The sequence below is a fragment of the Dendrobates tinctorius genome, unplaced genomic scaffold (genome assembly GCF_039654945.1).
Source record: "Dendrobates tinctorius isolate UK_male_01 unplaced genomic scaffold, ASM3965494v1 ptg000233l, whole genome shotgun sequence".
Classification (NCBI taxonomy): domain Eukaryota; kingdom Metazoa; phylum Chordata; class Amphibia; order Anura; family Dendrobatidae; genus Dendrobates; species Dendrobates tinctorius.
Window position 1 is genome coordinate 1,334,731 of NW_027361900.1, and position 26,431 is coordinate 1,361,161.

At 43.4% G+C, this 26,431-nt stretch overlaps 1 pseudogene; it reads right to left on the reverse strand.

The window, feature by feature from the left end:
• LOC141060256 (uncharacterized) overlaps nucleotides 1–26,431 on the reverse strand; it is a 57,172-nt pseudogene that overhangs the window by 21,672 nt on the left and 9,069 nt on the right.

A 26,431-nucleotide genomic window follows, 5' to 3' on the forward strand; every position in this document is an offset into this window, starting at 1 on the left:
GATCTCCTCTTCTGTAAATGGGGCGTTTAACAATAATAATTGTTCTTGGGATACACGCGGTAAATTAACTGATTGCAGATATGAATCGATTGCTACCTGAGTGGGTTGACGGGTCTGCGGGTCAGAATGTAAGTTATATAAATGGGAGTAGTACTTTACAAATATCTCCGTGATGTCAATCGGATTCCTAACCAGACACCCATTCTGATCTTGTAAACCATCTATTCTGGATTTAGCCTCTCGTTTATGTACCCTACGTGCCAGTATTGCTCCCGTCCTATCTCCAATGGCGTAAAAGTGAGTTTTAAGCTTACGTAAATTACGGGCATAGGCAGAAAGCAAAACCTCCCGCAACTGAAAGCCAACCCCGTATATCTCATCCGACACCTCCTGTGAGGGTGAGGTTTTATTCAGTGATTCCAACTGGTAAAGTCTAGCTAAGAGGTCATCCCCTATCCCTCTATTACGCTTCAGTATGGAGGCTTGTTGTATGAGATATCCCCGTATAACTACTTTATGCGCAGCCCATAGCGTTTCATCTGAAACTTCCCCATTATCGTTAATATGGAAGTAGTGAGTCAACTCAGTAGAGATACCACACGTCACCTTCTCATTTAGTAAAAGAGACGGGTTCAGACGCCACCAAAAAGCAGGGTTCGCATGATGTTTTAATGCTAACTGTAACACAATGGGAGCATGGTCAGACCAGGTAATTAATCCTATGCTGGAGGAGATGCATCTAGGAAGAACCGAAGTATCCACCAGAATATGGTCTATCCTAGTATATGTACGGTGTCGGAAGGAATAAAAGGTATAATCTTTTTCACTCGCGTGGGAGTACCTCCAGAAATCGTGTAGATGATATTCTTTGGCTATGCCTTTCAACACCCCCCTAGGCCGAATGCCACCTCGTGAGCAGTCTAGATCCCAGTCCATGGGAAGATTAAAGTCTCCACAGTATATCTTTTCACCCTGCGCCAGACCACCCACTCTATGTAGTACTTTGCGGATAAATGTCTGTTGCAAATGATTTGGGGCGTAGATGACTATGATAGTGTGCAACTCGCCATTCAATGTGCATATGAGTGACAGAAATCTGCCCACAGGATCCGCTACCTTCCGAATACATTTGATGGCTAATGTATTTTTAAAGATGATGCACACCCCAGCCTATTTAGTGTTAATATTAGCTAAGTAAATATTAGAGAATTGTGGGTAACGCAGCCTAAAATTATCAGCTTCTATCCGATGCGTCTCCTGCAGGCAGATAATCTCCGCACCTGATTTTTTCACCTCTTTCCATAGGATGGACCTCTTATTGGGGGAGTTCAACCCCCTAACACTTAAAGACATAATGGTAACACTCATAATTATACATTATAAAACTTGCTATCACACATACATCTTCATGAACCCATATCACCTGCATCTGGGCTCGTGTGTTGGCAACATAGAGAACCACAGTAACCACATTAAAAAGACCCATCTCGGAGGTGTACCTAAAAAACAGGAGACAAGGGAAACAAAACACAGAAAACTAAAAAAAATTCTAAACACAAAGTCATGCAGCCACTAGGCCAAAGGCCAGGATAGTCAGGCAGTGAAATGCCTGAGTGGTCAGTCCTAGACCGCAGGTAAATGCCAGCTCAGGGCAGTTCCAAGGTTCACTCCCAAAAAGATGGAAAATAACCGGGAGTTATCTTGGACGAGGTGCTGGAGCATAAAGAAAAAAAAAAACGGTGACAAAATCCGTAGCACCCTCACAGCAGAGTCCTGCATCCGGACAGCATCTCATCCTCCTCTTCAAGTTTGAATCCAGTCCTGAACAATTTTCTTTCCCATCGGGTTCTGGCGGGGAGCAGAGGAAATCTTCCAATCGGTTAGCTTGTTCTCAGCCTGTTTGGGAGATTGGCAGACCACACCACGACCTTCATAAGATATTATCAGCGTGACAGGATTGAATACCCATTTGTATCGGATATGAACATCACGTAGTGCTTTACAAACATGAGCGAATTCTCGCCTCCTTGCCAGCGTGGACGCTGATAAATCTGGGAACACCTGCAAGCCTTGGTATTCAGCAGGGAGCTCAGGGGGTTTCCTCATCCCCTGCATGAAGGCGTCTTTGGTAGTATAGAAGTGGACGTGCGCCAAAGTGTCTCTGGGCAAGGTTGGGTCCACATGCCGGGGTTTGGGGAGTCTATGTATCCTGTCAATCAGGAAATCCCTGGGGAGCAAGGTTGGGAGTACAGTTTGCATGAATTTAAGCAAAAAGCCAGCCAGCTCCTTATCTGGAATGTTCTCCGGTATGCCCGACACGCACATTATTCCTCCATGATCTATCTTCCAGATCATACATCTTATTCTGGACCACAGCCATATCCTGTCTCAAAGCTTCGTTCTCATCCACTAGTGCATTTATAGTCTTGGCATATTCAGCCATCTTGCTCTCGACATGAGCAGTTCTCTCCCCCAGGGACGAGACTTCCCCTCTAATCTCCTGCAGCATCGACTGCATATCTTCCTTTAGGGAAGCACGAATGAAGACCAGAAAGTCTCTCATGTCTCCTTTAGTAATAGGAGACAGGTTGCTGTGAGTCTCAAATGTCCCCCTCCCCACAGAGCCACCCGATGAGTGGGAGGAACCTGAGGGGGAAGCCGCAGCCATTTTACCTGCAGCATGTGCAGTTTGTCCTCGGGGGAAGAAGTCTGGGAGCTTCGGCGAGGAACTGCGCTTCTGCGCTCTCCCTTGGGTCATCATGTGCCCAGGATCTTCCAGGAGCCGTTACTGTGCACAGGGAGGAGGAGAGGTAATATAGAGTGCTGTTATTAGCCGGTTTAAGTCTGGAGACGCAGGAGCCTGTGAGTTATGTGGCCTCTCTGGTCTGCATGCAGGCCACGCCCCCATGTCAGCTGTTTATAACAGCTGACATGTCGCAGCTTTGAGGTGGGCTCACCGCCAGAGCAGGGGATACTGACTGCTGACATACTATGCCATCAGTGGTCAGAAAGGGGTTAAAACCCTTGCCAAGACATTTCAAGACAAAACATAACTGTGATTCCAGCTTACTACGTGTCTCTGGCACAGATAGGGTCCTGGTTACCAATAGGGGTGGCGACTGGAAAAAGACCTAGTCACTATGGATGGGCGAACCTGATCTGTAAAGATCTGGACCCGTACCGAACACATAGTATTCGGTCACAAGGTCGCAAACTTTTGGTAAGGAGTCCTGTTGAGGGTGAATAAGGGTCATTGGACGTGGATCGGAGGCGCCAAATCACTACTCAGGGTGCCACCCTCCGCTGTAAGGAAGGGATATCTACGTAGGGTCATGCACAATCTATCTTCCCGAGATATTTCCTCTGTGTTATTTAATTAGTGCTAAACCAATACGTTATTATTGTATCTTGGTAATTCCACTTTACCGGCATTACTACCACCAGACCCCCATTACCACCACCAGACCCCCATTACTACCACCAGACCCCCATTACCACCACCAGACACCCCATAACTACCACCAGACCCCCATTACAATCACCAGACCGCCCATTACCACCACCAGACCCCCATTACTACCACCAGACCCCCCATTACTACCACCAGACCCCCCATTACCACCACCAGACCCCCCATTACTACCACCAGACCCCCTATTACTACCACCAGACCCCCCATTACCACCACCAGACCACCCATTACCACCACCAGACCCCCATTACTACCACCAGACCCCCATTACTACTACCAGACCCCCATTACCACCACCAGACCCCCCATTACTACCACCAGACCCCCCATTACCTCCACCAGACCCCCATTACTACCACCAGACCCCCCATTACTACCACCAGACCCCCCATTACCACCACCAGACCACCCATTACCATCACCAGGCCACCCATTACCACCACCAGACCCCCATTACTACCACCAGACCCCCATTACTACTACCAGACCCCCATTACCACCACCAGACCCCCCATTACTACCACCAGACCCCCCATTACCTCCACCAGACCCCCCATTACTACCACCAGACCCCCCATTACTACCACCAGACCCCCATTACCACCACCAGACCCCCCATTACTACCACCAGACCCCCATTACTGCCACCAGACACCCCATAACTACCACCACGACCCTCATTACCACCACCAGACCCCTATTACTACCATCAGACCCCCCATTACCACCACCAGACCCCCATTACTACCACCAGACCCCCCATTACCACCACCATACCCCCATTACTACCACCAGACCCCCATTACTACTACCAGACCACCCATTACCACCACCAGACCACCATTATTACCACCAGACCCCCATTACCACCGCCAGACCCCCCATTACTACCACCAGACCCCCATTACCACCACCAGACCCCCATTACCACCACCAGACCCCCATTACTACTACAAGACCCCCCATTACTACCACCAGACCCCCCATTACTCCTTTACATTGGAAATATTTTTCTTGTTTTTTTCTTGTAAAATTTGATAGTTTTTAAATAATTATGAAAAGTTATTTTTTAGGGTTTCTTTTGCTGTAGTTGGTTTCCTCTGTGTCTCTGGCACCGATAGGGTCCTGGTTACCAATAGGGGGCGACTGGAAAAAGATCTGGTCACAATTAGAGACTAAATGGATCCGGCAATTAAATCCCTGACATCCCAATGGTGTAGATGAAGTTCTCAGCTTCTCCCCTTTCCTATAGGGGGTTTGGTGGAATTCGTTCTCTATACTCTTTATTACATAGAACAGTTTTCTCTGACAATGTGTCTTATTTGTTTTTTATTTCCCCATAATACAACGGTCACAAGATCGCCGATCTGCACTTTACTCTCCGATGGTGACGATCCTCTAGCCATCCGGACAGTCAGGAGCATTGGACCCCATCTGTGTCTCCCCACTATTCTAACAATGGACGCTCTCTCCGCCATCATTTCCTCCTCTATACGGTTATTACGGGGAATGACACTGTGATGACTTTTCTTCTGGGAGAGACACAGATCACAGGTGACTAATATTGCAGTGTGAATAGAAACTTATATTTCCGGTATTTTTCTGCCCTTACATTGTGGGTTATGAGGTGTTTGGGGCTTGTTTTTTGTTCCGCCCTTTTCCCTTTGTTTTTATCTTTCCAGTTGGTAATTGGGATTCTAATATAAGCCCATATATCCCGGGAAGTGTCAGGTGCTGGGATCTCATTATATTATTAATAACAATTTCATTCCCGATTATTCCCGTCATTTATTGCTCGTTACATTCTCTCTATATAATAACAGATTCCTCTTTGTTACACATCCTAATACTGATCATTTATATCTCTATATTGTAGAGGAAACATTTCTAGGAGTGTATACACTTCACCACAAACACTTCCCATAGATTTTATTATCATCACTGTTATTAAGCTGCTTTTCTCTTTATATCTTTACCATATCACTGTTTATTCTCTTTTCTTACCCGTTGCACAGTTGCACTCTCACTGGTCACTTGGTGGGGTCACATTTGGCTCTTTTCACCTGCATTGTTTTGTTTCCGGACCCCCCTCACTATCACTTTACCTGACTGATCGCTACCAGATGCAGCATTATTCATCTTGGTCTTACCAACAGGTTTTCATCCTGAACCTCCTGCTTCACTGGGGAAGATGTGACCGGGAACAGCCCCAATTCCTTTAGAAACACTCCACTTTACCCCAGAGTTACTCCCCTTGCCTGGATTAGTGCAGGACCTTGGTGTGTTGGAAACACTTATCTGTACCCTCTGAGGAAGCTGACGGGGCGAAACGCCCGTAAGAGGGAATAGTGGTGAATCTGCCATCTTTCTCTGTACACTCCCGGCAAGTCGTCTGTAGGATCTGTAATCTCCATCTCTTGTTAGGATGGTTCCTCCTTTACACTATATGGGCTGTGCTGTATTCCCGGGATATCCCATATAGCACTGGCTGCACTTTATATCTCCTCTCTGTATCCCAGGGATGTAATGCGCTGTCAGCTCTTTATTCTCTCACTATTTATACCCTTTGCTCTGTGTCCTCTCATTATATAAGCTATTCATCTATAAGTGCACAGGATCTATTCCCCTTATACACTGATATCCAGTGATAGATCTACAATCCGGTTACATATATCTATGTATGGATTTATCTTACACTCAATAAATACGGTGCACTTATCTCATCCCCACCTTGATAGTGATGCTCTCTTAGGATACTATGATGGCACTTCTGCACATGGCCACTAGATGGCGCTACAACATCTGACATTTACCATAACAATTTCATGGAGAGAAAACCCATTAAAACAATTGTAACAAATTGATTATAAAGCCAGGGTGGACCTCTCCCTTATACCTGGACGGGTAATAATTTTTATTCTATTGCTAAGCTTATTGACTATTATATGTTTGTATATCCTGTCCGGCTACTTGGATTAGGGATAAGTGCAATACACCTTTGAACTATGCCATTATGGCAATGTTACACTACCGCTATCCCTTGGGTCTTTCTTACCCTTGGTGTGTCCCATTGTTTTTCTGTTTCCTGATATATCACAATAAAATTGTATTTTATATTTTCCTATATATGTGGTTTTGGACTTTTTGATCGCTTCTTTTCTCTGATATTTCTAACATTGGACATTTGCCTGAATTTTTATATCTACACATGGTTTACACAAATTATATTTTCTTGTGGTAACTCTATACTATTTACCATTAGAAGCTGTGTATTTCTGTAATTATTTGTATGTATACATGATTGATTACCACTTCTGTCTCAGTAAAAACAATCCCCTTTAACCCCTTTCTGACCTCGGGCGTAAATGTACTTCCTCCCTTTGATGTGGGCTCCGGCGGTGAGCTTACATCTTTTCCGGTACGTCAGCTGTTTTGAACATCTGCCATTTGACCCTAACAGCCTCTGACCGCTGCATTTAAAGCACACTTCCAGCAAGTGCGCTGGAAATCCCGCCCATTTGTTACCCCATCACATGATCATGGGTCACCGATGGGTTGGCATGACAACCAGAGGTCTCCAGCAGACCTCTATGCTTGTCACTGCCGGAATGCTGCGCGCCACCTGCTAGACAAAACCACATGAACCAGTGATCGTCCCGCCGAACTCCCGCTCTCCTATTAGCATGGGCAAAACGCTACTCAGACAACACAGGGTGAGGGTAACACAGTGTGGGCAATGCTTTACTGTACCACAAAACAGGCAGATAACACATAGAACAGTCCCAGCACAGTACCCAAGATGGGGCACATTACAGAGTCTCACCCTCCACTGACCCGCCAGGATAACAGCTTCTGTGACTTCAGATCTTCCAGGGTCACTACCCCAGCTGTGGCACACACACAGAGAGGAGGTAACGACAAGTGTAGGAAGATGACAGTCCATACAAGGTACAAGGCCAGTTGGTACAAAGATCACAATCTGGCATCTGCAAACGTATCCATGGTTCAGTGATGGTCAACGGAGCAGATCTGTATTCTTCCAACCGAGGCTGAAAACCCCTAGGTTGTTTCCTATAGAATGATAGATCCCTGTCCCTTGTGATGATGTTGTGGCTGCTGTCCTGTCTCTTGTCCTTTGGATGTATAGATGTCAATATTACCGGCTTACACAAACAAAAGTCTGTTTTCTTGACCAACCAGAAATCAACACTTAAATTTAAAGCCAACATACAGATAACATTCTATTATTCTTCGTTTGCTAAAAAATAGTCATCTGGTTAATTAACATACAATGCTGAATGTCTTCACAATGCCAAAAATAAAAAAAGTTTTAAAAAATATTAAAAAAATATAAAAGTTCAAATCACCCCCCTTTCAAAATAAAACAATAAAAAAATCACACATACACATACTTGTTATAGCCGCGTTCAGAATCGCCCGATCTATCACTATAAAAAATAACTAATCGCTAAATGGCGTAACGAGAAAAAATGTCAAAACGCCAGAATTACTTTTTTTGGTCGCCTCAACATTGCATTAAAATGCAATAAAGGATGACCAAAAGATCGTATCTGCACCAAAATGGTATCCATTAATAACGTCAGCTCGGCACACAAAAAATAAGCCTTCACCCAACCCGAGATCATGAAAAATGGAGACGCGACGGGTATCGGAAAATGGAGCAATTCTTTTATACTTTACCTAATAAAGAGGAGTTATTTTTACTGATACAGCGGGTACGGAAAGTATTCACACCCCTTTAAATTTTTCACTCTTTGTTTCATTGCAGCCATTTGGTAAATTCAAATTCATACTATCTATTCCTGACACTGGAGTGGCTTATAAACTTCCAAAGTATATAGTTTGAGGTCTGGGATCTGCCAATATGTGGCTAGTTTTCTGACTGTTTCGGATAACATGACACATGATTTTAGTTTTCTTTTTAATTTAGTCTCGCTTGAATATAGGTCAATATTAAATAGTCTCTTGATGAGTCGTCTTTGGTGAGGACGATGAAACCCGTAGAAATAAGAGGCTTGGAGAGTGAGTGTGTATACGTCACCTCACCCTATATACTGAGACGTGGGGTACATGTTTTTTCTATTAGTCATCTTCTGACTAACCTTCATGGGGTGTATTATGGGTATAGCTTTATATCTGGAATTAATAAGGTTTAGTTTTATCCTTTTGTCAGCAAACATAAGGAATGACAAGAGACAACCCATTTAAGAAGATTCAATTTTGGTTAAAATTATTCAAACATGAACATAAAAAAGTCTTCTCCTCTATGTGACGTCTCTGATGTTTATTAACAGTTGATTTCCAAGTAAAATATTTGCCACATTAAGAAAATGAAAAAGGCTTCTCCTCTGTGTGACTGCTCTGATGTCTAACAAGAAGCACTTTCTGGTTAAAACATTTCCCACATTCTGAACAGGAAAAAGGCTTCTCCCCTGTGTGAGTTCTCTGGTGGGTAACAAAATTTGATTCATCTGCAAAACATTTCCCACATTCGGCTCCGCTCCGTACACCTCGTACACACGGCTCTGTTCCGTACACCTCGCACACAAGCGGCTCCGCTCCGTACACCTCGCACACACGCGGCTCCGCTCCGTACACCTCGCACACACGTGGCTCCGCTCCGTACACCTCACACACACGCGGCTCCGCTCCGTACACCTCATACACACGCGGCTCCGCTCCGTACACCTCACACACACGCGGCTCCGCTCCGTACACCTCATACACACACGGCTCCGCTCGTACACCTCGCACACACGCGGCTCCGCTCCGTACACCTCGAACACACACGGCTCCGCTCCGTACACCTCGCACACACGCGGCTCCGCTCCGTACACCTCGCACACACACGGCTCCGCTCCGTACACCTCGCACACACGCGGCTCTGCTACATCCACCCTGTAAACCCCTCCTGACCCCACACAGAAACTTCCCCTCATCCAGCACCATGACAACCAGCACAGCAGAGTCCTGCACACACTGAGGCCCCTGATCATGTGACCCCTGACTCCTCCCCTCCTGTGACCTCATCACAGGTCCTGTGCCAACAGAGCAGCTGTAGAAATCTCCGGCCTCGGGGGTCTCACCAGACTTTGCTCTTTTCTTGCAGGGGCCGCAGTGGATTTCATCCTGGATCCATAGAGCTGAATAGAGGAGCGATGTTCCTTCACTGTGATGGTAATTGATGGTGACGTTTGTCCAACGTCCACGTTACCGAGTAAATCCCCCCAGGACTGCAGCCGGTAAAGACCCCGATATCCACAGGTGTCCCCTCTAATTGGGGGAAAGGGATAGAAAAGCCTCTTATCCCGAGGGGAAACCCTGTACATGGAGACATCGGCCTCAGATCTCTCCTGTCCTGTTCTTCCAGAAAAGCCTCAAACTTCTGTGTGTGACTCAGAGCTGAGATCTAACGTGAGAGAAGATTCCAGTGCGGGGAAGACGGGAAACCTTCATATAGACGGCCGGTGGGGATGGAGGCAGTGACCGACTCTGGCCACATCTGTCTCTAGAGCCGCAGTAGAAGATGAAGATGTCGTCCTCATCATGAAGGAGTTATTTCTCATGTCGCGTGTAATGAATATCTCCTGCAGTATTGCTAATGCCGATTCCAGTGTCGGTAATGAGACGAGAATTAGCGTTATGGAAGATGAGTCTATGAGGAACGTGTTCAGCTGCCGACTCCGAGGAGGAAACTGCTTGTTGTCTGTGGCCTAAATATATAGGTTTTATTAGTAGATGTCAGGGAAGAAAACTAAACCCTGTAAGATAATAAATCTCCTCATATGTTTCCCTTATTATCTCCAGTAATTGTATTATTACACAGGATTCTTATGATGTTACATCGGATCATCTTCTTCTCATTCAGGTCTCTACAATAGAGAATTTTCCTGATTTACCCATCAAGGATGGATATGGACAGAGACAAGATGGCGGAGAGGATGTTACACCTCACCCTAGAGATCCTCTTCCGTCTCACTGGACAGGTGAGAGATTCTGATGACGTCACATTACATCATTCTTATCTATGGGAATAACAGATGGACAGAACTGGAGAGGTGAGGACTCTGGAAATGTCTGGAGTGAGATTTATTCATGTGTCTCTCCATAACCAGGATTACACAGTGGTGAAGAAGACCTCTAGTGATCGCTGTCAGGACCCTGTGTCTGAGGGATGGGGAGGACTCCTGAGCCCAATCACGGGGCCTCCACCTCACCCCCTGATCCATGAGGACATCAATGACCAGAAGATCCTAGAACTCATCTACAAGATGATTGAGCTGCTGACTGGAGAGGTGACACTGCTGGGAATGCTGGGACATTATACAGTAACACTATGAAGGGATCGGGGGATGACGGTATCATTGTATGTGTCAGGTTTCTTTAAGGTGTCAGGATGTCGCTGTCTATTTCTCCATGGAGGAGTGGGAGTATTTAGAAGGACACAGAGATCTGTACAAGGACGTCATAATGGAGGTTCCCCAGCCCCTCACATCACCAGGTAATAGACAGGACTAAATACACACGGCCTATAATTATCTAAAATGATAAATGGGAGTTGGTTCACTACAATACCCAGAAAGGTTATCAAAATTATGTCTATTTACTCTATAAAAGAGAAGACTTAGGGGAGACATAATATATATGTACAAGTATATCAGAGGGCAATACAGAGATCTCTCCAATGAACTGTTTCTACCAAGCACTGTGACAAGAACAAGGGGGCATTCTCTTCGTTTGGAGGAAAGACAATTTCTGCACCAGCGTAGAAGAGGGTTCTTCATGGTAAGAGCAGTGAGGCTCTGGAATTCTCTTCCTGAGGAAGTGGTGATGGCCAACTCACTGAATGAATGTAAGAAAGGTATGGATGCTTTTCTTGTGAATAACAGTATAGGTTACGAATAACAGAATATTATAGGTAGATGGTTGACCCAGCTTAGGGGAAGGAATTTTTTTCCCTATGGAAAAAATCGGCTTCTACTCTGTGGGTTTTTTGCCTTCCCCAGGATCAACAATGCAGAACAGCTGCACTAAAAATAGGCTGAACTAGATGGACATAAGGTCTTCCTTCAGCCTTCAAAACTATGTTACTATGTTACTATGTATCTGTACGTAGAGAATGAATTCAGTCCCTGTATGTGTTTCCTCCAGATCTATCCAGTAAGAGGACAACACCAGAGAGATGTCCCCGTCCTCTTCTTCCACAGGACTGTAACCAAGAAGATCCCAGTGCTCCTCAGGATCATCAGGTAGATGGAGAGAAGGTGTCAGGAGATCTCCCCTATGATGTGTAGACGGCTGTGAAGGTCTTGTGCTCAGTCTTGTTTTAGCCACCAGTATTATATGTTTTATACTTGTGTAATGAGAGCGGTGGAGATGGCAGGATTAGAGCTGATCATAGATGGGACTTCTCCATCTGTCGGTGACTTTTACAATATTTGTTTCAGGGTGAAGATCTGACCCATATTAATACTACAGAGACATATGTGAGGGGTGATGAGTGGTGTAAAGAGGAGATTCCCACATATGACTACCCAGGTGAATAGTAACCACTGAATGCAGAGAAGCTTGCGAGCAGGGCCCTCACTCCTCTTGGTATTTCTTATAATCTACTGTATGTGATTATTGTTATGCTGTAATGTCTATTGTCTGTACAAATCCCCTCTGAAATGTAAAGTGCTGCGGAATATGTTGGCGCTATAAAAATAAAATCTATTATTATTATAAGTCACAGATTCCTCTCAGTCACCGGCTGTGGCTGCTTTATCGGTGGTGTAGTCCGGCCGTATTACCATGGTCACCATTTTGCCTCTAGACCACAACATTCTCCTCCACCCAAAACTGTTCAAATGACTTTGGGCATTGAAAGCCCTTTTCTATAGAACTTACAACCTGGAGGATCCACCTACCCCCTGGGATTAGTGTGAGGGTGATCCCTTAAAGCAAGATCTTTCAGTATGATTGCTTGCACCTGACCCAATATAGGCCGAGTGCGCGCTTAAAGAGTCACACTGAACACAGAGTTAGGCCAGGATCACAATACTGTGTGTGATGCAAGAAACTTGCACGAGTCTCTCGCATCAACACCCGTCGCTTCCGCCGCTACTCGGGACTGGAGCTTCGGCTGCTTAGAGATCCTGAAGTTTATTCTCAAGACAAAGAGACAGGAATCAGCCATTCTCTCCTTCACATTAGGAGACGCTGACCGTTACCTGCCCAGATCTGTAAACTATAAAGCCAAATGACAGCGTACGTAGAATGTGCTGACAAGATAGGAAATCACTTGAATAAAAATCTTATGCTGGGCCTGTAAGAGAAAGCGGAGGGTAATGGTGCTGTTGGCTTCCTAGATCCCTGAGATCTTATCGGATGAATCTTCTCTCCCTTCTGTGCTGCTGAATGTCTCATGGTCACTAGGGATGAGCAAGTATACTCGTTAGGATTTGGTACTCGGCGAGTAATGCGGTACTCACAGTACTCAAATCCTGGCGAGTATTTCACAACTCACCTCTCTAAGCTGTGCGTGGCTGAGGGCTGTAATATACATTTATTCCCGCCTGCAGGAGATGTGTTGGCTCCAGCCCTGGTGTCATGGATTCACTCCACGTCATAAATTACATTGTTTTTGATCCTAAGGAATTCAGATTACTGCACAATCTCTCCTGAAATGGGGAGCAATATTATTATCTCTAATCTTCTGCTCCGGATCCATAGTAGCTCCAATGGTCCACCATAAATGAGGGCAACTCTGGTTTACTGTTGTTTAATCTGTATTTGTAGTTTTCAGTTAATGAGATTCTCGTGCTCTGGGGCGGGGCTGTGGGCGGGGCTTTATGTGGAGCTCTAATTACATATTCATCTGTATTGGCTTATGACAGGTCGCTGATCCCTCACTGACCTGCCCCCATTATTACATAATGCATATAATAGCATTGATATTATTGGTGATAATGCCTATAATATTGTGGCTATTGTGAGGCTTAGAAAAAAAAATTACATCCAGCAAAATGACACCAGCGGCGCCTGCGCAGTAGCCTCTGTCTCTTACTTATAGATGCTACTGTGCAGGCACCGCTATCACCGGTGACATTTTGCTGGTTGTCACTATCTTCTCTGCTTTCCATATCCCAAGGATTGCCTTGCTCATCGCCCTTTAACACCCTCAGATGGATCTGGACCTACACTGGGACCACTAGGCTTGGACCATGGTGTTACCTGCTATTCTGTGGTGTTAGATGGCAAGAAGAATAGTCAGGTAGCTGGGTCAGAACCAGAAGGACAGAATACAGAATCAGAAGACACAAGAGTAGTCAGTAAACGGGCCACGGTCACAGCAGGAAACAAATACACAAGCCACAAGCTGAGCACAGAGGACTGAACCAGAGGAGAACAGCGCTGTATCTGGCAGATTCCGGCCATGTGCTTTGAGCTTTAGTAGGGTGTGGTACTTTCCAATTGGCTGAAGTAGGGAGCAGATTACTCCAGCTGGACAGCAGGAACAGATCCCAGATGAGATTGGACACACCATATGCAGAAGCCCTAATATAACTAAATGACAGAAAACCAAAACAGTAGAAATCCCCATAAAGTGATTCCATGTTATTAATTAATTCACTGATGGTTATAATCTATACACACGGGGTCAAAATTGTTGGTACCCCTCGTTTAATGACAGAAAAACCCACAATGGTCACAGAAATAACTTGAATCTGACAAAAGTAATAATAAATAAAAATCTATGAAAATGAACAAATGAAAGTCAGACATTGCTTTTCAACCATGCTTCCACAGAATTAAAAAAAAAAATTAAACTCATGAAATAGGCCTGGACAGATATGATGGTTCCCTGAAAATAATGTAACAGAAGGGACATGTTAAATCGCGATGTGTCCACTAATTAGCATCACAGGAGTCTACAATCTTGGAATCAGTGAGTGGCCTGTATAGAGGCTACAGATCCTCACTGTGCTGTGTGGTGACATGGTGTGTATCACACTCAACATGGACCAGAGGAAGCGAAGGAAAGAGTTGTCTCAGGAGATTAGAAAGAAAGTTATAGACAAACATGTTACAGGTAAAAGTTATAAGACATCTCCAAGCAGCTTGATGTTCCTGTGACTACAGCTGCACATATTATTCAGAAATGTAAGCTCCATGTGACTGTAGCCAACCTCCCTGGACGTGGCCACAGGAGGAAAATTCATGGCAAATCAAAGAGATGGATAATATGAATGGTAACAAGAGAGCCCAGAAAAACTTCTAAACAGATTAAAGGTGAACTTCAAGCTAAAGGAACATCAGTGTCAGATCCCACCATCACAAAAATTTTCCTTTAGACCTAATTTTTTTTTTACTTTCTCAAGGGTAATAGGTGAAAATGGACTATACATTTTGTTTTGCAATTTCTCCTGAGCATGCTGATACCCCATATGTGGGGGAAATCTACTGTTTGGGCACACAGCAGGGCTCAGAAGGGAAGGAGCGCCATTTGACTTTTTGAATGTAAAATATGCTGGAATAATTAGCCGGTTGCCATGTCATGTTTCGAGAGCCCCTGATGTGCCTAAACAGTGTAAACCACCAACAAGTGTCACCATTTTGGAAACTAGACCACTTAGGGAACTTATCCAGATGTGTATTGAGCACCTTGAACCCACAGGTGCTTCGCAGAAGTTTATAATGTAGAGCCGTGGAAATAAAAAAAATACAATTTTTCACAAATCTTTTTAGCTCCATATTTTGCATTTTCATAAGGGTAACAGGAGAAATTGCTCCATACAATTTCTCCTGAATAATAATAATAATAATAATAATCTTTATTTTTATATAGCGCTAACATATTCCGCAGCGCTTTACAGTTTGCACACATTTTCATCACTGTCCCCGATGGGGCTCACAATCTAAATTCCCTATCAGTATGTCTTTGGAGTGTGGGAGGAAACCGGAGTGCCCGGAGGAAACCCACGCAAACACGGGGAGAACATACAAACTCCTTGCAGACTCCTACTGAACACGTAGATACCCCATATGTGGGAGAATACTACTGTTTGGGCACATGGCAGAGCTTGGAAGGGAAGGAGCGCCATATTGGAGAGCAGATTTTGCTGGAATTGTTTGTGGCTCACATGTCACATTGTCAGAGACACTAACGTGTCTAAACAGTGGAAATCCCCAACAAGTGACCCCATTTTGGAAACTAAACGCCTCCCCAAGGAACTTATCTAGACATGAGGTGGGCACTTTGAACTCCCAAGTGCTTCACAGAAGTTAATTACATAGAGCCGTGAAAATAAAAAAAATATTTTTTCCACAAAAAAATGAACTTTTCGCCCTCAATTGTTTTTTTCCAACGGGTAACAGGAGAAATTGGACCCCAAAAGTTGTTTTGCAATTTGTCCTGAGTATTCTGACACCCCATATGTGGGGGTAATCCACTCTTTGTGAGCATGGCAGAGCTTGGAAGGGAGTGAGGGCCATATTGGAGAGCAGATTTAGCTGGAATTGTTTGTGGGTGACATGTCACATTGTCAGAGCCCCTGAGGTGCCAGAACTGCATAAGCCCCCAAAAGTGACTGCATTTTACCAAATACTTCCCTGAATGAATTCTTCTAGTGGCGCAGTGAGCATACTGACACCACAGCTGTTCCATAGAAAATTATACCATTGGGCAGTGAAGACAAAATAATTACATTTTTACCACTTAAATGTTGTTTTAACCCCAGATTTTACAGTGGAAAATAGGTAGATAGGTAAACGGTCACTACACCCATAGATGAATTCACAGAGGGGGTCATTTTCTATTCCCAGAGGGGTGTCATTTCCAAAATGGGGTCACTTCAGGGGGGATTCTGCTGTTATGACACTTTGGAGAGCCGCTAAGTGCCAGAACAACAGAATCCCCCTGAAGTGACCCCATGTTGGAAATGACACCCCTCTGGGAATTCATCTATGGATATAGTGACCATTTTCACTGCATGGATGATTTCCAGAAACACGTAGTGGAAGTTTTAGAGCAAAAATTGCAAAAATGTCATTGTAGTGCCCAATATATTGTGCCCAGCTTGTGTCTCTGGAGACCTCCCCCCACCTACCCCCGGAAATTGTTAAGTCAGCTCTACTCAAATGTGTCTGTCACTAAATAATCCAAATGCTTGAATCTCAAAACAGTTGAAAAACGTGGTTCTGTGTGGAAGATTGTAAAGCCGTCATGGAGGCATAAGGCTGGCAGTGATGGGCATTGTGGGTAATAATAGCGGGGATCATGCCTCATTCCTCTCGTGGAACATACACGACATCTTCTCTGGGGTTCTTTCTTGTTTCAGTTACTGGGATGAGTGCAATAAAATGTCGCTCAGTGAGTCTTCTGACATCTTCAGATTTTAAAGGTTTGGCGGGGACAAAATTCTCAAAAACAAGATTTACATGACCTCATAATAATCAAGGAAAATATCTGCATTTCCGGCTTTTTTGTATAACACAAAAGAATTATATGTGGCCACCTGAAACAAATACATGACTAACTTTTTATACCAGATATATGATTTTCTTGATACCTGGTATGGCTGTAGAACCTGATCTGCAAGGTCCACACCCCATATATTTGTTGTAGTCAATGACAGACACAGGTTTTGGAGTAGTGGATCCCTGTTGGTCTGCAGTGGCCCTTGTGGCATCTGTGTGGATCGAGCTCAGGATAAAAATATCTTTATCCTTATACTTAAGGACAAGCAGCTCTCCATTGTGTAAAGCCCCTGACTGCCCCTTTCAGAACTTTTTGCTGACCAATGATTGTGGAAACCCCTGATGGTTTTTTCAAATGGTCCCAGAAGCCCCTATGTTATGTTCAAACAGACTTTTAAATAGGGGTATGCTGGTGTAGTAGTTGTCAACATACAGATTGTAGCCTTTTTGTAAAAATGGAGTTATCAGCTCCCAAACGATTTTTCCAGATGTCCCCAGATAAGTAGGGCGTCCTGGTGGGTTTACTTGGCTGTCTTTCCCCTCATAAATGTGTAAAGCTGATGTGTATCCGGTTGAACTCTCACACATTTTATAGAGCTTTATTCCGAACCTTGTCCTCTTAGAAGGAATAAATTGCTTGAGGTGCAGTCTTCCTTTGAATTTTACAAGGGACTCATCAATGGAAATGTTTTCTGTTGGGGTGTAGAGCTTTAAGAACTTTTCTGTCAAGTCTTCGATGATGGGTCTGATATTGAATAGTCTGTCATGTTCTGGGGCATTTCCGGGCAGGTATTGACTATTGTCGCTAAAATGCCAAAATCTCATGAGCATCTCATAACAGGTGCTAGGAAGAGTGGCAGGAAACATAGGGGTGGCTTGAACAGGGCGGTTGGACCAATAAGACCGAATGCTCATTTTTTTTTAACAAGCCTCATAGTGAATGTAAGTCCTAAAAATGTTTTCATTTCTAGGACATTAGTTGGTTCCATAAATTTGACCGAGCATAATAGGATCGTGGATTCTGGCTGATGAATTGGGACGCATATACATTTGTAGGATAATATGCTCTAGCAAGCTATCTGTCATAAACAAATTAAAAAAAAATAATTGGTGCAAAATTTTCCACCTCCATATTTATAACAGGAATGGCATTAAAATTAGGGATGAATGGAGTAGCCGAATCCGAAGCCTCCCATCTGGGAAATGCTACATCAAGAGGCAAAGCCCCTTGGACATTGGTGTGCGCCAATTCACGAGCACTAGGGACAGCGCTAGTACTGGGCATTGTTCCCTGAGTTGGAGACATTTCTCCAGAAGCGCTATTTGTCCTTCTTGTTGTACTGGTCCTTGTGTGTGAGGATGGACCGGAATCACTGCTCATTTCTGAGCTATCACTATCACTGCTACTAAAGCCCTCGAAATCCACATTGCCATCTGACACTGCACTTTCTTCACTGTCAGAACATAAAAGTGCATAAGCCTCCTGTGACGAACAGCCCACGGCCGTTCGTCCACTTACGGAGGCGACTAACGGGGGTCCCGCTGCCACCAAAACGCGATGGACAGCGGACCCTGTGTCACCACTATGTCACAGTCCCACCACTGACACGGGTGTATCAGCGGACGGAGGGACGAGACACAATGCCGGCACACGGCTATCACAGGCGCAGTGGGGCTTATCCTAGTTATCCCACCACTGGCACCATGTGACAAAAATATCCAGCAAGCTAATCTCGCTCTACAATTTGCCGCAGGGGGAGTTTAATTTGGATGCCCCACCACTGCTATCAATCTTCCAAGTACTGCGGGGATTTATGTATATCCCACTTTCTCAGTTCCACTTTGGAACTTGCAGCTCTCCGGCGCCCCCCTTACCCTCAGGTCAGTCAGGGAACTGCACCTAGGATAATTGGTCGCCGGACGGGCTGCCTGTTGTGAACCGGCAATTAGGCTTCTGCAGTAAGGGAATTATGAATGCTGGTGCCGCAGACCCTTATTCAGCTATATAAGACCCTTCTAGACTGCCAGCAAGCCGCAATAGCCGTGCACAACGCGCTGCCACCAGTCACGGTTACTTTATTCACAGTGTTAAATTAAGAGGGTCCGTGGCAAACCCCTTGAATTAGTAGCGATTATCTATCAAAGGCGTATAGTTCGAGTCTTAGAGCATAGAGACAGATCTAAATAATTATTTCATTTATTTTCCGAAAGAGGACAGTGATTACAGATAAAAGTTGCTATAAAATTGAGACATAAAATATGTACAGTACAGGTATAAAATAAAAGTGGAGAAAACAAAGAGAGTACACTCACAGTTCCATATTGTTCCTTAGGCAGACCATGCGGCTAAGGTGGGTGGAGGCGGAGCTGCACTTCTCCGCTCATCTGGGTCTTTCTAGCACGACGACTTGAGCTGTTCTGCCCTGGTTTTGTCCAGGAAGTGCTTTATAGACTTGCTATGTGACATCACGGAGAGATGCATGCTGGGTTAATCCCACCTCTCCCTTTTGGATTTAGAATTACACTAGAAAACTTATACTAATCATAACTCCGTGGGGGCAGCCCGCACAGACACATATAGGGCATCATTGGTTGTGATTTGTTGAGTACAATAATTCAAGACCAAATATGCAGTAGTTCTGATACACCGTTTAGCTGGAACACATATCTCAGGTTCTGAAAGGATTACGCTTCGCCAGAACCACGGCAGCGACGCTGTGACCGCCCGGATTACAAAAATGTGATTTTCATATCTCTAGGGTATTTGGTTCTTATGGTATAGTCTCTCATAGTTTTATTCATTTCAAACAAAGAAGTTTTTCCCGCTCTGAAGAGGAGAGAAGGAAACAAATGGTTGTAACAGCAGGGGGGTCTCCTATTACTAGTGCGAACACAGGCTGTAGAGGAGGGGGGTGGCACTGCTCTGTGTGTGTGTGTGAAGGGAGGAGGGATGAAGCTGCAGAGCTAGCAGCCTGGATTGTCATATCTGCCGGATCTTTCTGGAAAGTTACAACAGAAAACATCATATTTTGTGGACAAAACCCCATACCTCACAGACATTGTACATCACACCTCCTCTGCACTATAATACTGACCGGCCATTTTATTCGTTTTTGTTTTTTTTTGGAAAAAGAAAACTCTGACGTGACCCAATTATTGGGGAGACAATTGAGAAAAGCCTAATTCTTTAGCCTAACAGTAACCCTAACTTTAGCCCAAACACTAACTCTAACTATAGCATTAACTGTAACCTGCCTTATCTGTTTTTCCGTTGACAGATGATGGACCTGAGTGCGGACTTGTTTTTTGTGAGATGAGAATTGGTATTATTTTCCCCTACATAACATTGATTGGTTTCTTTTTATTCGATATTTGGGAGGCAGAATGAACAAACAGTTGAACACCGCACACTACTGGTTCATCCAACAAGGTTTTCTATTAGACTGTGAACTGTCATTGTTTTGGTAAATAAAGTTTTTTACATAAACTGTCCATAAAAATGGCAAGCTAAGTAGAAATGTTCAAAAATATAAAACTCAAGGATATTTTATTAATAAGTAATAATTGTTTTTTATCTTAGTTATCTTAGCAGATGACTGTACCAGGAGATCAGAGGGACAATTTATAAATTTGATGATCTTGAGATCCTACAAGATACAACTGAAGTGAATGGCATTACTCCAGATATATCATCATCCATTCACAGCAAAGATCTGTCATCTGATCCTATGAAACAGGTCCCATCTTCTGATTCATTACTGACTACTAAGGAAAATCAAAGTCACAAAAGAGGCAATAAAAAACAAACTGCTCCTAAAGCAAAGAAATCATTTTCATGTTCAGAATGTGGGAAATGTTTTAACAAGAAATCACATTTTGTAACACACCAGAGAACTCACACAGGGAAGAAGCATTTTTCCTGTTCAGAATGTGGGAAATGTTTTAACCATAAAGGGAATTTTGTTACTCACCAAAGAACTCACACAGGGGAGAAGCCAGTTTCATGTTCAGAATGTGGGAAATGTTTTAACCGGAAATCAGATTTGGTTAGGCACCATAGAACTCACACAGGGGAGAAGCCTTTTTCATGTTCAGAATGTGGGAAATGTTTTAACCGGAAAGCGCTTCTTGTTAGACACCAGAGCAGTCACATAGAGAAGCCTTTTTCATTTTCTTAATGTGGGAATATTTTACTTGGAAATCAACTGTTAATAAACATCAGCGATGTCACATAGGGGAGAAGCCTTTTTTATGTTCATAGTGTTGGAGTAGTTTTAACCAAAACTGAATCTTTTTAAATTGGTTGTCTCTTGTCATTCCTCATGTTTGCTGATAAAAGGATAAAAATAAACTTTATTAATTCCAAATGTAAAGCTATACCCATAATTCACCCCCTGAGGGTTAGTCAGAAGGTGACTAATAGAAAAAACATGTGCCCCACAGTTCAGTATATAGTGTGAGGTGACGTATACACACTCACTCTCCAAGCCTCTCATTTCTGCGGGCTTCATCGTCCTCACCAAAGGTGACTCATCAGGAGACTATTTAATATTGACCTATATTCAAGCGAGACTAGACAAATAAACCTAAAATCATGTATCATGTTATCCGAAACAGTCAGAGAACTAGCCACATATTGGCAGATCCCAGTTTATAAGCCCCTCCAGTGTCAGGAATAGATAGTATGTGATAATCCCGTATATACCGCTCAGGGAACACTTACCTTTCAGAGATAATTTCCATATTCATACTAAATAATGCCACAGATCTCCCAGACATTATGATTGCACATATCCCTAGTCTTTATAACAATATTGCACTCATTCCCTGACAGACCGCAGCATGGCCATTAGTTAGAAGCTGCTAATGATCTTTGGAGCAGGTAAGTTCTCCCTGAGTGGTACATATTGGGCCGTCTGAAGACTGAGTTTAGTCTAGGACATTGATGGTGAACCTTTCTGAGACCGAGTGCCCAAACTGCAACCTAAGATCCAATTATTTATGACAAAGTGCCACAGGGCAATTTTGTGTGATGAAAAATGTGTAGTGGCGTCTCAAGGTCCTGCAGCACTGAAAATGAATGAGAACTACTCAGCAGTGACCATCATAAGCGCTGCACAGGAGAGTCCGCAGTTGCCAACTCTCTTGCCTGTACAGCGCTTGCCGTCCCTAAACCTTGATGATCAATTCTATTATGTAAACTATTCATTGATTTGAAATTTACCTTTGCAGTCTTCTCTTTTGTTCAGCAGGGGGGCTTCAAGCTCATGATTGCTTATCACACACTGACACTGAGCCACTCACACTGCCCTTTCCAGACACAGCAGTTGGGTTGATCTTTAGGGAAAAAATGCAGATTAGATAGATTTTAGCATGGAATGCAAGCAGATTCTACCCTGAAATATGCCCCATCATTGTCCCCTTCTTGTAGTAATATGCCCCATCATTGTCCACTTCTTGTAGTAATATGCCCCATCATTGTCCACTTCTTGTAGTAATATGCCCCATCATTGTCCCCTTCTTGTAGTAATATGCCCCATCATTGTCCCCTTCTTGTAGTAATATGCCCCATCATTGTCCCCTTCTTGTAGTAATATGCCCCATCATTGTCCACTTCTTGTAGTAATATGCCCCATCATTGTCCCCTTCTTGTAGTAATATGCCCCATCATTGTCCCCTTCTTGTAGTAATATGCCCCATCATTGTCCCCTTCTTGTAGTAATATGCCCCATCATTGTCCACTTCTTGTAGTAATATGCCCCATTCTTTTAATAATACTGCAAATAATGCATAAAGGTAATAATAATAAGGGTATTTAGTAAACATAATTTTGATCAAAATAATGTACAAGCCATCCCGCCACGTCACGGCAACCCTTGTGGGACAGTCCCTACTCTAGTATTTAAAACCTCTCTGGTTTTCTCTGGTTAATGGTCATGTGCTAATATGCACTTACATTGTGCATACACATTAACTTACTTTTCTCAGTTCAGATTTGTTTTTTATTCATTTCATTGTGCATTCAGTGCATATATGGGTGTGACCGCCCTCTTTCTGAGCTGGGAAAGCCATCCAGTCTGGCCTAAGCTGTTACTAGTGGTTCAGCAGCTCGACCCTTATTCACATTCACGCCACTTGGCAAGTGAAAAGGTTTTAAATACTAGAGTAGGGACTGTCCCACAAGGGTTGCCGTGACGTGGCAGGATGGCTTGTACATTATTTTGATCAAAATTATGTTTACTAAATACCCTTATTATTATTATTATTACCTTTATGCATTATTTGCAGTATTTTTTACTTTTTAGTTCAGGATATTTGTGTTTTTTGCTTTTTGTATGATCCCCTTCATGTAGAAATGTGCCCCATTCTGATCCCCTTATTGTAGAAATTGCTCATTCAACCACCTCCATCATTTCCTCCTCACCACCCCATCATTGCCCTCTCCATCACACCCATTTTTGCCCTCTCCCCATCACCCGCATCATTGCCTTTTCCTTCACTCCCATCATTGCCTTCTCCCCATCATTACCTTCTCCATCACTCCCATCATTGCCTTCTCCATCACTCCCATCATTGCCATCACCCCCATCATTGCCTTCTTCATCACTGCCATCATTGCACTCTCCCCATCACCCGCATCATTGCCTTCTCCATCACTCCCATCATTGCCTTCTCCATCACTCCCATCATTGCCCTCTCCCCATCATTGCCTTCTCCATCACTCCCATCATTGCCATCACACCCATCATTGCCTTCTTCATCACTGCCATCATTGCCCTCTCCCCATCATTGCCTTCTCCATCACTCCCATCATTGCCTTCTCCCCATCATTGCCTTCTCCATCACTCCCATCATTGCCCTCTCCCCCATCATTACACACACACACCTCTCCGCGCACTCGCCGGAAGCTTCCTCACTAGCACAGCAGCTGCAGAGCTGAATGATGATGTTATCCAGCCGCGTCGCTGACTGCCATGTGAGGCAGGAAGCTGCAGCTCTGGAGCGAGGACACTTGTAGATGAGGTGATACCACGTGCCAGCAGAGAGGGCTCTGCATGCCATAGGTTCGCCATCACTGGTCTAGGACAATTTGTCTGCACTACTAATTAACAGCTGTTACAATCCCAAACTAGGGCAGTCCCTATAGGAGAAAAACACAAGAATTATACTGTATTTTCACATACTATCTATTCCTGACACTGGAGTGGCTTATAAACTTACACAGTATATAGTTTGAGGTCTGGGATCTGCCGATATGTGGCTAGTTTTCTGACTGTTTCAGATAACATGATGCATGATTTTAGTTTTTATTTTGTCTAGTCTGGCGTGGATATAGGTCAATATTAAATAGTCTCCTGATGAGTCGTAGAAATGAGAGGCTTGGAGAGTGAGTGTGTATACATCTCCTCACCCTATATACTGAGATGTGGGATATATGTTTTTTCTATTAGTCACCTATTGACTAACCTTCAGGGGGTGAATTAGGAATATAGTTTTACTTTTGGAAGTAATAAAGTTTATTTTTTTCCTTTTGTCAACAAACATGAGGAATGACAAGAGACAACCTATTTAAGAAGATTCAATTTTGATTAAAACTATTCCAACATTATAAAAAAACCTTCTCCCCTATGTGATGCCTCTGATGTTTATTAACAGTTGATTTCCAAGTAAAATATTATCCACATTAAGAAAATGAAAAAAGCTTCTCCCCTGTGTGACTTGATGTCAAAGAAGAAGTGATCTCCAGTTAAAACATTTCCCACATTCTGAACAGGAAAAAGTCTTCTCCCCTATGTGGGTTCTTTGAATCAAGATTTATTTTTCCATTTAAAACATTTCCCACATTCTGAGCAAGAATATGGCTTCTCTGCTGTATGAATTCTCTCACATGTAACAAGATTTGAACTCTGAGTAAAACATTTCTCACATTCTGAACATCAAAAAGACTTCTCTCCTGTGTGAGTTCTTTGGTGTTAATCAAGATTCCCTTTCTGGTTAAAACATTTCCCACATTCTGAGCATGAAAAAGGCTTCTCTCCTTTGTGAGTTTTTTGGTGTTTAACAAGATTCCCGTTATGGTTAAAACATTTTCCACATTCTGAACATAAAAAAGGCTTCTCCCCTGTGTGAGTTTTTTGGTGTTTAACAAGATTCCCGTTATGGTTAAAACATTTTCCACATTCTGAACAGGAAAAAGGCTTTTCCCCTGTGTGAGTTAATTGGTGTGTAACAAAATGTGATTTGTTGTTAAAAGATTTCCCACATTCTGAACATGAAAAAAGCTTCTCTCCTGTGTGAATTCTCTGGTGGGTAACAAGATTCCCTTTATGGTTAAAACATTTTCCACATTCTGAACAGCAAAAAGGCTTTTCTCCTGTGTGAGTTAATTGGTGTGTAACAAAATGTGATTTGGTGTTAAAAGATTTCCCACATTCTGAACATGAAAAAGGCTTCTCCCCTGTGTGAGTTCTATGGTGATTAACCAATTGTGATTTTGAGTTAAAACATTTCCCACATTCTGAACAGTAAAAAGGCTTCTCCCCTGTGTGAGTTCTATGGTGATTAACCAATTGTGATTTCCAGTTAAAACATTTTCCACATTCAGAACATGAAAAAGGCTTCGCCCCTGTGTGAGTTCTTTGGTGTGTAACAAAATGTGATTTCTTGTTAAAACATTTCCCACATTCTGAACATGAAAATGACTTCTTTGCTTTAGGAGCAGTTTGTTTTTTAATGCCTCTTTTGTGACTTTGATTTTCCTTAGTAGTCAGTAATGAATCAGAAGATGGGACCTGTTTCATAGGATCAGATGACAGATCTTTTCTGTGAATGGATGATGATATATCTGGAGTAATAGCAATCACTTCAGTTGTTCGTTGTAGGATTTCAAGATCATCAGATTTAAAAATTGAAGATGTCAGCTGTCCCTCTGATCTCCTGGTACAGTCATCTGCTAAGATAAGAAAAAAAAATTTTTATAAAATATCCTTGAGTTTTATATTTTTGAATATTTCTACTTAAACTGTCCATAAAAATGGCAAGCTATGTAAAAAACTTTAATTATTTACCAAGACAATGACAGTTCACCGTCTAATAGAAAACCTTGTTGGATGAACCAGTAGTGTGCGGTGTTCAACTGTTGGTTCATTCTGCCTCCCAAATATCGAATAAAAAGAAACCAATCAATGTTATGTAGGTGAAAATAATACCAATTCTCATCTCACAAAAACAAGTCCCCACTCAGGTCCATCATCTGCCAATGGAAAAACAGAGGTTCCCGCACTATTAGTGGCTCAAAGGCTGTTGAAAAGCAACAAGGTTTCCATAAACCAATCCGGCAAAATCCGCTCTCACTTCGGATTCTTGCAGTGTGCGCAAACAACATTTAGGATCCCTGTATTTAGCAATATTATAGTGAGAAGAATCCACTTAATTTGCGGTGTCTCCTGGAGCACAATCTGGGCACTATGTGCTGGG